Source organism: Cervus elaphus, chromosome 8, assembly GCF_910594005.1.
Source record: "Cervus elaphus chromosome 8, mCerEla1.1, whole genome shotgun sequence".
Classification (NCBI taxonomy): Eukaryota; Metazoa; Chordata; class Mammalia; order Artiodactyla; family Cervidae; genus Cervus; species Cervus elaphus.
In genome coordinates this window covers 15637596-15649819 of record NC_057822.1, presented here as the reverse complement: position 1 = coordinate 15649819, position 12224 = coordinate 15637596, and the positions used below count along the sequence as shown (strand labels likewise).

The following is a 12224-nucleotide window of genomic DNA, read 5'->3' as shown; positions in this document are numbered from 1 at the left end:
CTAGCTCATGAGCCATGCAGAAAGTAGGTGGTAGGCCAGAGTTGACCTGTGGTCTGTAATATGCTGAGCCCTGCCTAAATGATATCCAGCTCTCTCCTCAGTCAGCTTTCAGCAGCACGTCACCACTGCACTGGGAAACTGGGCTGGGTCCTAGAGAGCGCTTGTGCCAAGTTACCTCTCGGGATGGTTTCATGCAATTAAGCAAATTATTCCTTTGATTAGTACCATGCTTGGCAGGTCCAGTTGGAGGCCTAAAGGAATGAATCTGTTTAGCCCCAGTTCCCTTACCCTGTTTTCAGTCGGGTAGCTTTCATTAGCCTGAAGCAGAAAGAGCTGTGGTTCTTAATTTCCCACCTCTGCAAGCTCGGCAGCCTCTTCACAGTCAGATCTCATCCCACCCACCCCGTCTTCCTGAGCCCATGTGCAGAGATGCTGGCTCTGCCGTCTGGTAGGGTGTGCTGAAGTGGCGACTGTCAGAGCGAAGCTTGACTCTGAGGAAGCTCAATGGCATTTCTTCCCCAGCCCCACCCCTGCTGCTGTATGCAGCAGTGTATTTTGTTGAATTATGCATTTAAAACTATCGTTAAGCATGTTTATTTTCCTTCTCTGTAATATGGTTGTTTTTAAGAAATGAGCATTCCAGCTCTCTGCCGTTTAATTTTTGTACAGTATGATAATTGGTGCCAGATAAGGAGGATGGAAAATTCCCTTGGAAGGAAATCTATGACAAACCTAGACAGTATATTAAAAAGCAGAGACATCACGTTGCCAACAAAGGTCCATTTAGTCAAAGCTATGGTTTTTCCGGTAGTCATGTCCGGGTGTGAGAGTTGGACCATAGAGAAGGCTGAGCACCAAAGAATTGATGCTTTTGAACTGTGGTGCTGAAGAAGACTCTTGAGAGTCCCTTGGACAACAAGGAGATCAAACCAGTCAGTCCTAAAGGAAATCAGCCCTGAGTATTCACTGGAAGAACTGATGTGGAAGCTTCAATACTTTGGCCACCTGATGCAAAGAGCCCATTATTCCCATATTATTGGAAAATACCCTGATGCTGGGAAAGATTGAAGACAGAAGGAGAAGGAGGCAGCAAAGGATGAGATGTTTAGAAGCATCACTGACTCAATGGAAATGAATAAAAGCCAACTGCGGGAGATAGTGTAGGATAGGGGAACCTGGTGTGCTGCAGCCCATGGAATCGTGAAGAGTCAGACATGATGTAGCAACTGAGCAACAATAAGGAGGATGGGCATAACCATCCTGCCTGGCTCTTCCTTGTCTTGTTCCTTATGTCCTCACTTACACACTGGAGAAAGCTGTTGATCAGGTGGCTGGATGTGTTTGGAGACTTGGTCTGTATTTTCTTAGTCATAGAGTCCTCTATTCAGCCTGTCTTCAGGAAATGTTTACTAAGTACAGAAAGCAGGTATGTGGTAGGTGCTGGAAATGAACAGTCCCCGTTCTCAAGTTTACTGTGCAGTGCAGGAACCAGCAGACCGCACAGAAAATGCACAGTGCCCGGCTTTCCCAGGCTGCATGAGACTGCACAGGAGAGGACAGGTCCTGTCTCGGGGTCAGGGACGCCGTCCCAGCAGGGATGGTGTGCACAACAAGGCTTTAAAAGCTTGAGGGACTAGCCAGGCTCTGAACGCAAGGGGGGTGCATTTCAGGCGAACTGCTATTGCAGGCATGGAAGAGGTGGGAGGTGGCACCTTTGGACAGCGTCCAGTTGTTCCCGGTCGTGGAGTGCGATGAGAGAGGGGAGCTCGGGCAGAGGGCAGGGGCCAGGCTTGAATTCTGCAGGAGGGGGCTTGGGAGCCGTGGGACCATTTCAGACACAGAAGGGACATGAACGGAACTGTGTTTTAGAAGAGCTTACTGGCTCATGGAGAGTAGACTGAAAGAGAAGAAATTAAAAAAAAAAAGGAAGCTTATATTTCAGGAGAGAAATGATGAGGGCTAAACCTGAGATAGAGAATGTGGGGAGATAGAAAATTACAGATCGAGAGAGGAAGGAAGATTGGCAAGCCTTGACAAATTGACTGTCCTGATTAGATGTGGAAGGGAGGGGCGCAGGTGCTGAGGGAGGAGAGGTGTTTTGTTTTGTTTTTTGGCTCTGCTGCATTTTCTTTGCTATTCAGGCTTTTCTCTAGTTGCGGTGAAAGCCGGGGCTTCTTTTCTATCAGAGCATGGGCTCTAGGGCATGTGGGCTCAGTAGTCGTGTGGTTCGCAGGCTCCAGAGCACAGGCTGAGTAGTTGTGGTGCACAGCTACCTTAGTTGCTATAAGGCATGTGGAATCTTCCCAGGCCAGGGATTGAACCTGTGTCTCCTACACTGGCAGGCAGATTCTTTACTACTGAGCCATCAGGAAGCCCAAGGGAGGAGAGTTGAATCAGGGACTCAGGCTTCAGGTTCGGGCACATGCATTGATGCAGTACTGCAACTGACAGGGAAGTACCTTAGATTAGGAGAGCTGAGAAGTACCTAAGTACCTTAGGAGAGGAGAGTTGAGTTTGGGGGGCCACCTGGAGACAGAACAGGTTGAGATGTGGAATAAGCATGTGGGTCTAGAGGTCGGTCGGTCGGGCTCACCTAGAGGCAGCCATTTGGGAGCCATGTCATCTCTGCCACCATAAGAATCACTACCCTTCTCTTTCAGGTAGTGATAAACAGCACAGGAGGCTTCTACTAGAAGTTCAGGGTTCTGGTTGAACGTGGACAGGCCGTGGAGATAGTTCTAGAACCAGGGAGGGTTAAATAGTATTTATCACTCTGTCAGATTGCCCCCTCTTTTTTCCATTTACCAGCTTCATGATAATCATATAAGCAGGATTTTCATTTCCATGTGTGCGTCTCATTTATAAGTGAATCCACAGCCCAGGGTCTGTGCTCTCTTGAGAGGCTCCGGGAGAGAGGCTGGGGAGGGAACAGCCTCAGGCTCCAGCTCTTGGGGGGGCGTGGGGCACAGGACTTCCCAGTCAGAGGGTGTTGAAGTCCTTCCTTTGAGAGAGAGAGTGACTTAGTGATCACACTTTAATTTCATGTGGAATCAGGGAAAACAGTCCAGATTTATGCATCCCAAGGCATGGACGAGACTTGAAAACTTGACCTGGTTGTATATAAACAACACTAATTACACCCACTTGTGTGAGCTGATCACTGTTTGTGGCTTGTTAGCATACACATAAAAACTAACGCATATCATTAAGTGTTGGAGTAGGTCTGCTGAGCAGCTTGTTATTATAACCCTAAACTTTCATGTGCTCACCCTCCCTTTAGGCATGTCACCTAGTCATTTACTCATAATTTTCAAAAATTAGAAGGAATGCAGGGAGTAGTATTCTGGAAGTTGTTAAAAATACAGACTCAGACATGATTTCCAGCCCTTACTAGACAGATGTTTCTGGGTTCCTGTTGTGTTACAACTACTGCTTCTAGCCCTACAAAGGAGCCTGAGGGCTGTGGAAGACAAACTTTCTTCTACTCTAGAGGTGCTTAGTGAATTTGTGAAGAGCTCTGCACTTAGAAGAAACTTCAGCAAGATAAAAGCAAGGGCATAGTAAGTTGGCTTCCCTGATAGCTCAGTTGGTAAAGAATCTGCCTGCAATGCAGGAGAACCCAGTTTGATTGCTGGGTTGGAAAGATCCGCTGGGGAAGGGATAGGCTACCCACTCCAGTATTCTTGGGCTTCCGTGGTGGCTCAGCTGGTAAAGAATCTGCGTGCAATGCGGGATATGTGGGTTCAATCACTGGGTTGGGAAGATCTCCCGGAGAAGGGAAAGGCTACCCACTCCAGTATTCTGGCCTGGAGAATTCCATGGACTGTATTGCCCATGGGGTCACAAAGAGTTGGACACGACTGAGTGACTTTCACTTTCTATGTGCTTATGAGAAACTTCACTAAGATAAAAGCAAGGGCATAGTAAATTGACACAGGGCTAAAGGAATACCCAGCCTGATGGTTCTTAGGTAGATGGAGTTAGTGAAAACAGGCTGCTTGGGAAGGGCAGTCCAGAATCACACGGTGATCAGGGTGAAGGGCATGCTTGGTGAAGAAGAGCTGAGGGCCAGCCAGTGCCCACTCCGTCGAGATTCAAGGGATGTGTTCCATCACACTCCTCTCCCATCTGAGTTCCGAACCCACTGAGAAATGGACACACAAGTCAGACTGAGATCAAAATCTCCCATCTATTACTGGTGAAGTTTGGATTGGAGAAAGGCAGCCTGAGCCAGTTCAGGCATTTGGAACAGCTCAGAAGTTAATGCTGTAAAAGGAAACTCTGAGGGGGTGACTCGAGGGGGCAGAGAGTAGCCAGAGCAGAGGGAGGAAGGGTTGTGCTCTGCAGAAACAGGGCGCTGGGCACCAAGTACTGGGACGGCCTTCGCTGCTCAGTGCCTTCCAGTGAGCACCAGTAAGTGGCTGATGCGCCAGCTCTTGGTCGGAACAGCCAGGACGTATCCTCAGCAGAAGGCTGAAAACTGGTGTTTATATGACTTCAAAAAGTGAGCGTGGCTCCCGCTTGACCTCTGGAAGCTTTTCAACTTGCCTTCCGGCTCTTTCTGCTTGCCTGTTATCCAGGCTCATCTCTTACAGAAGGGAGGACCTCCACCCCTATAGACCTGTCTTAAGTTTCCAGGCAGCTGAAGACTGAAACTCCAAATCCTGCTGCAGAGAAGCTTGCCTTGGCCAGCCCCTCCTGCCCTCCCGCTTAGGGCTCCCAGAGCATCTTATTTACACCCAACACCTGTCTGGATCACGTTTGCACATTGCTTTCACGTTTTCACATTTTCCGTTCGCTTCCCTGTCTCCTTCTCTGAAACTGTGAGTTCCCTCGGGCTAAGGACAGTATCTGTTCATCTTTATGTCCCTAGCCACTGCCCAGTGCTTGTTTTTAAGGGTGTTTCAAGGTCTCTAAGCATCTCTATACACACCGGTCTTTTTAAAAGGAAAACAATGGTAATTGTGATCTGGGAGAGGGACTAACTCTGGAAGAGAGGTGTGCTTATGTAAGAGAATCAAACGCATGTTATGAATCAGAGAGGCTTCCTCCTCTTTTGAATAAAAGGCTTGGGTGTTTGACTACTTGCCAGGGCATACAGGGTTTACGACAGGGTGTAATGAGGCCTTTCTCATGGAGGACCTGCCTGGACAGGTGTGAGGAGCCAGGAAGCTTTAGTACCCCAGGGGGTTGGCAGTGCTTCTAAGGCTTCCTAAGTACTTCTGTGTTCACCTCTGTATCCTTAGCCCTCTGTGCCCTCGGGGAGCCTGGCAGAAGCGGCTCTCAGGGGAAGGCACAGAGACCCCCAGTGTGCCAGTCTGGATATGGAGTTGCTCAGGCTTGTCCACGACCTGATTTGCCAGCCTAGAAAGGTGGGCCAGGCACCCAATCCCTCCCGCCCGCACCTGCCTCTTGAAAAGCGTCCTTCCCAGGTGAGCTAATACCAGCTGTCATCCCCCACCTCCCTGGTGAGATGGAAATGATTCTTACCCCATGGTGGGATCCCCAGCCTAACACTTCCTCTGTGAATTCTGATCAGAGCCTGGTTTCGCTTTTAATGGAAATGATTTCCACAAGACAGGGGTTGTGTTAGTTGCTGCTGGACTTTCTGAGAAGAGAAGATAACTCACATCACAGCTGGGGTTGAGAGTGTGCCCGGATGATTCAAACCTAAGTCCCTAGCATCTCCAGGGGGCAGTGAAGTGAGATAGTGAGCTCTCACCCCAACCAGATGATACATGAGAAACTTCTGGGGGTCGAGCAGGGCGGTGGCTGATTCTCTCTGAGACGCGAGCCTTGCAGGTTAGTGGCCTTGACAGAACGGATTTGGCTCCCCCAGGACCCTGGCTTTTGGGTAATCGTGCTCACAGTGAGGAAGCTCTTGGACTCTCCCCTTCTATTCACAGGACACTCTGCACGTCCTCCTTCTGCCCCCATGTCAAATCCCACGTCACTCGAACGTGAGCCAAACAGCTCCGTAAGAGGCATGGAATCCTTTGACGTTAGTAAAACCTGCACTGGAGAACAGGAGCCCTTGCAGCTGATCCTTAGATTTCAACCATGACCGCTTCTGGGGGCAGGCCCAGTTGATTTCGATTTCCGTGGTTCTGCGAGCTGGGGGCTCTGTTGCTGCTGTTCGGTCAGCCATCTGTGCTGAACCCCGCTGCCAGACCTCGCTCCCCCAAATGCCGCGTTCACCTGTCACTCAAGAACCTGCTGTCTCCTCCAGCAGATTTCACGGGTAGTGAGATTTTCATTAATATTCTGGGATGAGAAATAGGATTTGGGGGTTTCATTTTGCCAAACGAGAACGTTTTCTTTAAAAGCCAGCTGCCACCTACCACCTCCATGATTTTATAAATGAAACAGTTTAGTACCTGTACAAAGGAAGACTTCGTTTCACAGCTCAGGGCGGTCTCTTCCATTGACCTGGTTGAGCTTCATGGAAAACCTTTCTCTCGTGTTGTAGATCTCAGACCAGCCTTTGAGAGCTGCTGGAGAGTTCCATCAGATCCGCACGCCCCCTGGCTTTGGAGGCCCTCAGCAGTGCAGTTTCCCGTTTCCCACCCAGCTGTCTCCCTTACTCACTCGTCCTGCCTTCGTATAGCCCAGGCCTCTACTCACTTCCCCCAGCTCCCCCGCACCCCACTTCCTCCAGAAGCCCACTTCAGAGAGGCCGCCTCCTCCTCCACCCATGTCTCTTGGCCTCCTTCCCCGTCTCTCCTCTCGGTGCCTGATGGAGTGCACCCTGGGTCTTCATTCATGTCACCCTGTCGTCTTGTCTCTTTATTCCCTTCCCCTCCCTCGCCTTAGAAGGCAGATACAGCGCTGACACTTCTCGCTCGCCCATAAATCTGCGGCATTGGTATGGAAGAGGCAGGCCCCAAGGTGTTCCTAGCGCTCGAAAGTATCCATGCGGTCAGTACACCCGTGGTCAATGGTGCTCCAGGACACAGTGCCCATTTTACAGTCTAGAACTTGAAAATATGATCCTGTTTGTTATTCCTCAGGAAATTCCCACGTTTTTCAAGAATGGCATCATTGTAACCCGGTTGCTGCGTTCTGTAACTGCTTCTGTTCCTGTTTTAAATGGCAAGCAACAGATGTCTTTAACCAAAGAGAACTTAAGAGCTTTAAAAGTATTTTATAACTTTAGACCATCCCTTTTGGCTTCTGTTTTTAATTTCTCACATTAATACATGTCTACCAGATGGAGAGTACTGTGCTAGATACTGGAACCAAGAGATTAGAATGTGGCCCCAGCTCTCAGAGTAGCTTAGCGTTTCACAGAGGGAACAGGGACACAGAACAAGCAGGCGCATGGGGCAGGTTGGTTTGGGCTGAGTGTGGAAGTGGCTGCCATGGTATTTTACCTGAGGACTTTAGCTATGATTTGAAGGGACCACTTTAAAAACAAGGTCATTCTGTTTTTAAGAGTTTTCTCCTGTACAAAATAAAAACTAGCAGTTTGCTGTAAGAAAATGCTAGAAATGTTGAAAGTAAATTAGAAATGATTTAATTGCCCCCTGGAGTTGTGACACCCCCCCCCCCAACCCCACCCCACGTGTAATAGCTGTGCCATGAGGATGTTGTTAGATTAAATGACTTGTGGTCGTAAAACACTTAGAATGGTCCCTGACACATAATAGCAAATGGATGTTAGCTGTGTGCCGGGATGCTGAGGAAAGGACATAAAGTGGAGGTGCAGGGGCGAGGAAGGGTGGGCTCCCACTGCTTGGTGTGAGTGGTCCGGTTAGGTTGGGTGTGTGAAGGGAACACTGCAGTAGGAGATGAGACTGGGGGTATCCTGAAGCACTCAAGAGCCAGTACTGGTGCTGGAATCACAGGGAGAACAGGCAAGATCTGTGAGCAAGGAAGGAAGGAAGGAAAGTCCCATGTCACTCCCCACCTCCCATCACTCAAATGTTCCGTTGGTACAGACATACCACCATTTACATAACCCTTCCTAATGCTGTTACTGTTAGTGTTATTATAAATAACACTCCAATTAATATTCTTATGCATTGTTAATCACAGTTGTTTTGGATTATTTCCTTGGGAATATATGCTTAGAATGACCAGATTAAAGGGGAATAGCTATTTTTCTGTGATACTTTCTCTTTTTATTAACTTTTGTGATTGTATGATAAAAGTAACACGTTTGTGTTATGAAAATTTTTAATTAGCAATTAAGCACCAAAACAAAAGCAAAAAACAAGTAAACCCCAAATAGCCATCATCTACTAATAACATGTTTCTAGGTATCCTACAGCATGGACATTTTTTTAGAGCTTTTGACACAAGCCATAGGATGCTTTTCCAGAGAGGTTAGACTAATTTAGATCTTTCCCCAGCAGGAAACAATAGCATATTGTCCCTGCCTCTCATCAGATTGAGAGTTTGTGGGTTTTATTTAATCTTTGTTAATATGGTAGCTTGAAAATGGTATTTTATTATCATTTTGGCTTGCCTTTGTGTTAACTGCTTGTGGGTTCAATCCACTCTTGAGTCTTTCTATGAAAGGAAGAAGCTTCCTTCTACTATCACTACTCTCCTAAAAATAAAGCCTTAAGCACTAGACACACAAGCCACATTTTTAGCCAGAATTACTTTTTTTCCCCAAGTAAGGTAATAATTTATATACAGAAAAATTTACTCTTTTTAGTGTATAGTTCTGCAAGCAAAATCACTGCAGACAGTGACTGCAGCCATGAAATTAAAAGATGCTCCTTGCAAGAAAAGTTGTGACAAACTTAGATAGTGTATTGAAAAGCAGAGACATCACTTTGCCAACAAAGGTCTGTATAGTCAAAGCTATGGTTTTTCCAGTAGTCATGTATGGATGTGAGAGTTGGACCATAAAGAAGGATGCTTTTGAACTATGGTGCTGGAGAAGCTCTTGAGGGTCTTTTGGATAGCAGGAAGATCAAACCAGTCAATCCTGATGGAAATCAACCCTGAATATTCATTGGAAGGACTGATGCTGAAGCTGAAGCTCCAATACTTTGGCCACTTGATGCGAAGAGCTGACTCATTGGAAAAGACCCTGATGCTTGGAAAGATTGAAGGCAAGAGGAGAAGGGAGTGACAGAGGATGAGATGGTTGGATGGCGTCACCGACTCGATGGACATGAGTTTGAGCAAGCTCAGGGAGTTGGTGAACAGGGAAGCCTAGCGTGCTGCAGTTCATGGGGTTGCAAAGAGTCAGACACGATTTAGCAACTGAACAACAAGCTACACACACCACAACCAAGACACAGAACAGTTTCCTTACCCCAGAAAATTCATGCACACCCCTTTGTAGTCAACCCCCTTCCCTACCCTCAGCCCCTGGCAACCACTCCTCTGTTTTCTTTCCCTGTACTTTTACCTTTTCCAGAATGTCACGTAAGTAGAATCAGAAAGTGGGTAGCTTTTAAGTCGAGCTTCTTTGACTTAGCATCACGCCCTTGAGGTTCACCCCTGTGTTTTGTGTGTATCAGTGTTCATTCCTTTTTATTGCAGAGTAGTATTCCATGGTATAGATGTTCCACAGTTTGTCCATTTATCAATTGAAGGATATTTGGGTTGTTTCCGGTTTGGGGCCATTATGAATAATGCTGCCATAAACATTTGCCCATAGGTTTTTGTGTGATGGTTAAGTTTTCATTTCACTTGGGTAAATACCTTGAAAGTGGGACTTGCTGGGTCATGTAGTAAGTGTATATTTAACTTTATAAAAAAATTGCCAGTGGCATGGCACGCAGCAGGCAGAGAGGACATGTGTGCCCTTGCTCCTTCCCCTTTTTCAACTCCCATCTTTGTGGTAGCGGCGGCGGTGTCCGCGATCTAGTCACCAACACGCAGCTCTTAGTCTACGCCTAGGAGCTACACATTCTCGAGGTGACCAGCCAGGAGACGGTCGCCCAGATCAAGGCTCCTGTAGCCTTGTCGGAGGATATCACTCCAGAAGATCAAGTCCTGCTCCTGGCAGGCACGCCCCTAGAGGATAAGGCTACTCTGGGGGCCAGTGTGGGGTAGAGGCTCTGAGCACCCTGGAAGTAGCTGGTCGCATGCTTGGAGGTGAAGTCCATGGTTTCCTGGCCCATGCTGGGAAAGTGAGAGGTCAGACTCCCAAGGTGGCCAAGCAAGAGAAAAAGAAGACGACGACGGGCCAAGAGGCATGTGCGGTACAACCAGTGCTTTGTCAGTGTTGGGCCCACCTTTGGCAAGAAGAAGGGCCCTAATGCTAATTCCTGAGTCCTCTGCAATCTTGGCTTTCTCTAATAAAGCCACTTAACCCGAGCAAAAAAAAAAAAGCCAAACTGTTTTTCAGAGTGGCTGTACCACTCAACAGCAAAGTATGATAGTTTCAGTTTCTTTACCTGCTTATCAGAACTTGATATTGTCCAGTTTTTTGTTTGTTTGTATGTTTTAGCCCTGCTAATAGGTGTGTGTAGTGGTATTTCATTGTGGGTTTTTTTTTCCCTTTATTTATTTATTTATTTTTTCAGTGGGTTTTGTCATACATTGATATGAATACGTGTAAATCTATGGCTGATTCATATCATAGTGGTTTTAATTTGCATTTCCCTAGTGACTAAAGCAAAAAGCAAAGGAGAAAAGGAAAGATATTCCCATTTGAATGCAGAGTTGCAAAGAATAGCAAGGAGAGATAAGAAAGCCTTCCTCAGCGAACAATGCAAAGAAATAGAGGAAAACAACAGAATGGGAAAGACTAGAGATCTCTTCAAGAAAATTAGAGATATCAAGGGAACATTTCAGGCAAAGATGGGTTCGATAAAGGACAGAAATGGTATGGACCTAACAGAAGCAGAAGATGTTAAGAAGAGGTGGCAAGAATACACAGAAGAACTGTACAAAAAAGATCTTCATGACCCAGATAATCACGATGGTATGATCACTCACCTAGAGCCAGACATCCTGGAATGTGAAGTCAAGTGGGCCTTAGAAAGTGTCACTACAAACAAAGCTAGTGGATGTGATGGAATTCCAGTTGAGCTATTTCAAATCCTAAAAGATGATGCTGTGAAAGTGCTGCACTCAATGCCAGCAAAATTTGGAAAACTCAGCAGTGGCCACAGGACTGGAAAAGGTCAGTTTTCATTCCAGTCCCTAAGAAAGGCAATGCCAAAGAATGCTCAAACTGCTGCACAATTGCACTCATCTCACACGCTAGTAAAGTACTGCTCAAAATTCTCCAAGCCAGGCTTCAGCAATACGTGAACCAAGAACTCCAGATGTTCAAGCTGGTTTTAGAAAAGGCAGAGGAATCAGAAATCAAATTGCCAACATCCACTGGATCATCGAAAAAGCAAAAGAGTTCCAGAAAAACATCTATTTCTGCTTTATTGACTATGCCAAAGCCTTTGGCTGTGTGGATCACAATAAACTGTGGGAAATTCTGAAAGAGATGGGAATAGCAGACCACCTGACCTGCCTCTTGAGAAACCTGTATGCAGGTCAGAAAGCAACAGTTAGAACTGGACATGGAACAACAGACTGGTTCCAAATAGGAAAAGGAGTCATCAAGGCTGTATATTGTCACCCTGCTTATTTAACTTATATGCAGAGTACATCATGAGAAACACTGGGCTGGAAGGAGCACAAGCTGGAATCAAGATTGCCGGGAGAAATATCAATAACCTCAGATATGCAGACGACACCACCCTTATGGAAGAAAGTGAAGAGGAACTAAAAAGCCTCTTGATGAAAGTGAAAGAGGAGAGTGAAAAAGTTGGCTTAAAGCTCAACATTCAGAAAACTAAGATCATGGCATCTGGTCCCATCACCTCATGGGAAATAGATGGGGAGACAGTGGAAACAGTGTCAGACTTTATTTTTTTGGGCTCCAAAATCACTGTGGATGGTGACTGCAGCCATGAAATTAAAAGACGCTTACTCCTTGGAAGGAAAGTTATGACCAACCTAGATAGCATATTAAAAAGCAGAGACATTACTTTGCCAACAAAGGTCCGTCTGGTCCAGGCTATGGTTTTTCCAGTGGTCATGTATGGATGTGAGAGTTGGACTGTGAAGAAAGCTGAGCACCGAAAAATTGATGCTTTTGAACTGTGGTGTTGGAGAAGACTCTTGAGAGTCCCTTGGACTGTAAGGAGATCCAACCAGTCCATCCTAAAGGAGATCAGTCCTGGGTGTTCACTGGAAGGACTGATGCTGAAGCTGAAACTCCAATACTTTGGCCACCTCATGTGAAGAGTTGA

At 46.6% G+C, this 12224-nt stretch overlaps 1 protein-coding gene and 1 pseudogene across 4 annotated transcripts in view; both read left to right on the top strand.

Moving 5' to 3' along the window:
- DIS3L2 (DIS3 like 3'-5' exoribonuclease 2) overlaps positions 1-12224 on the top strand; it is a 353242-nt gene that overhangs the window by 270982 nt on the left and 70036 nt on the right. The window lies entirely within an intron of this gene.
- On the top strand, positions 6914-10491 carry LOC122698874 (annotated as a pseudogene).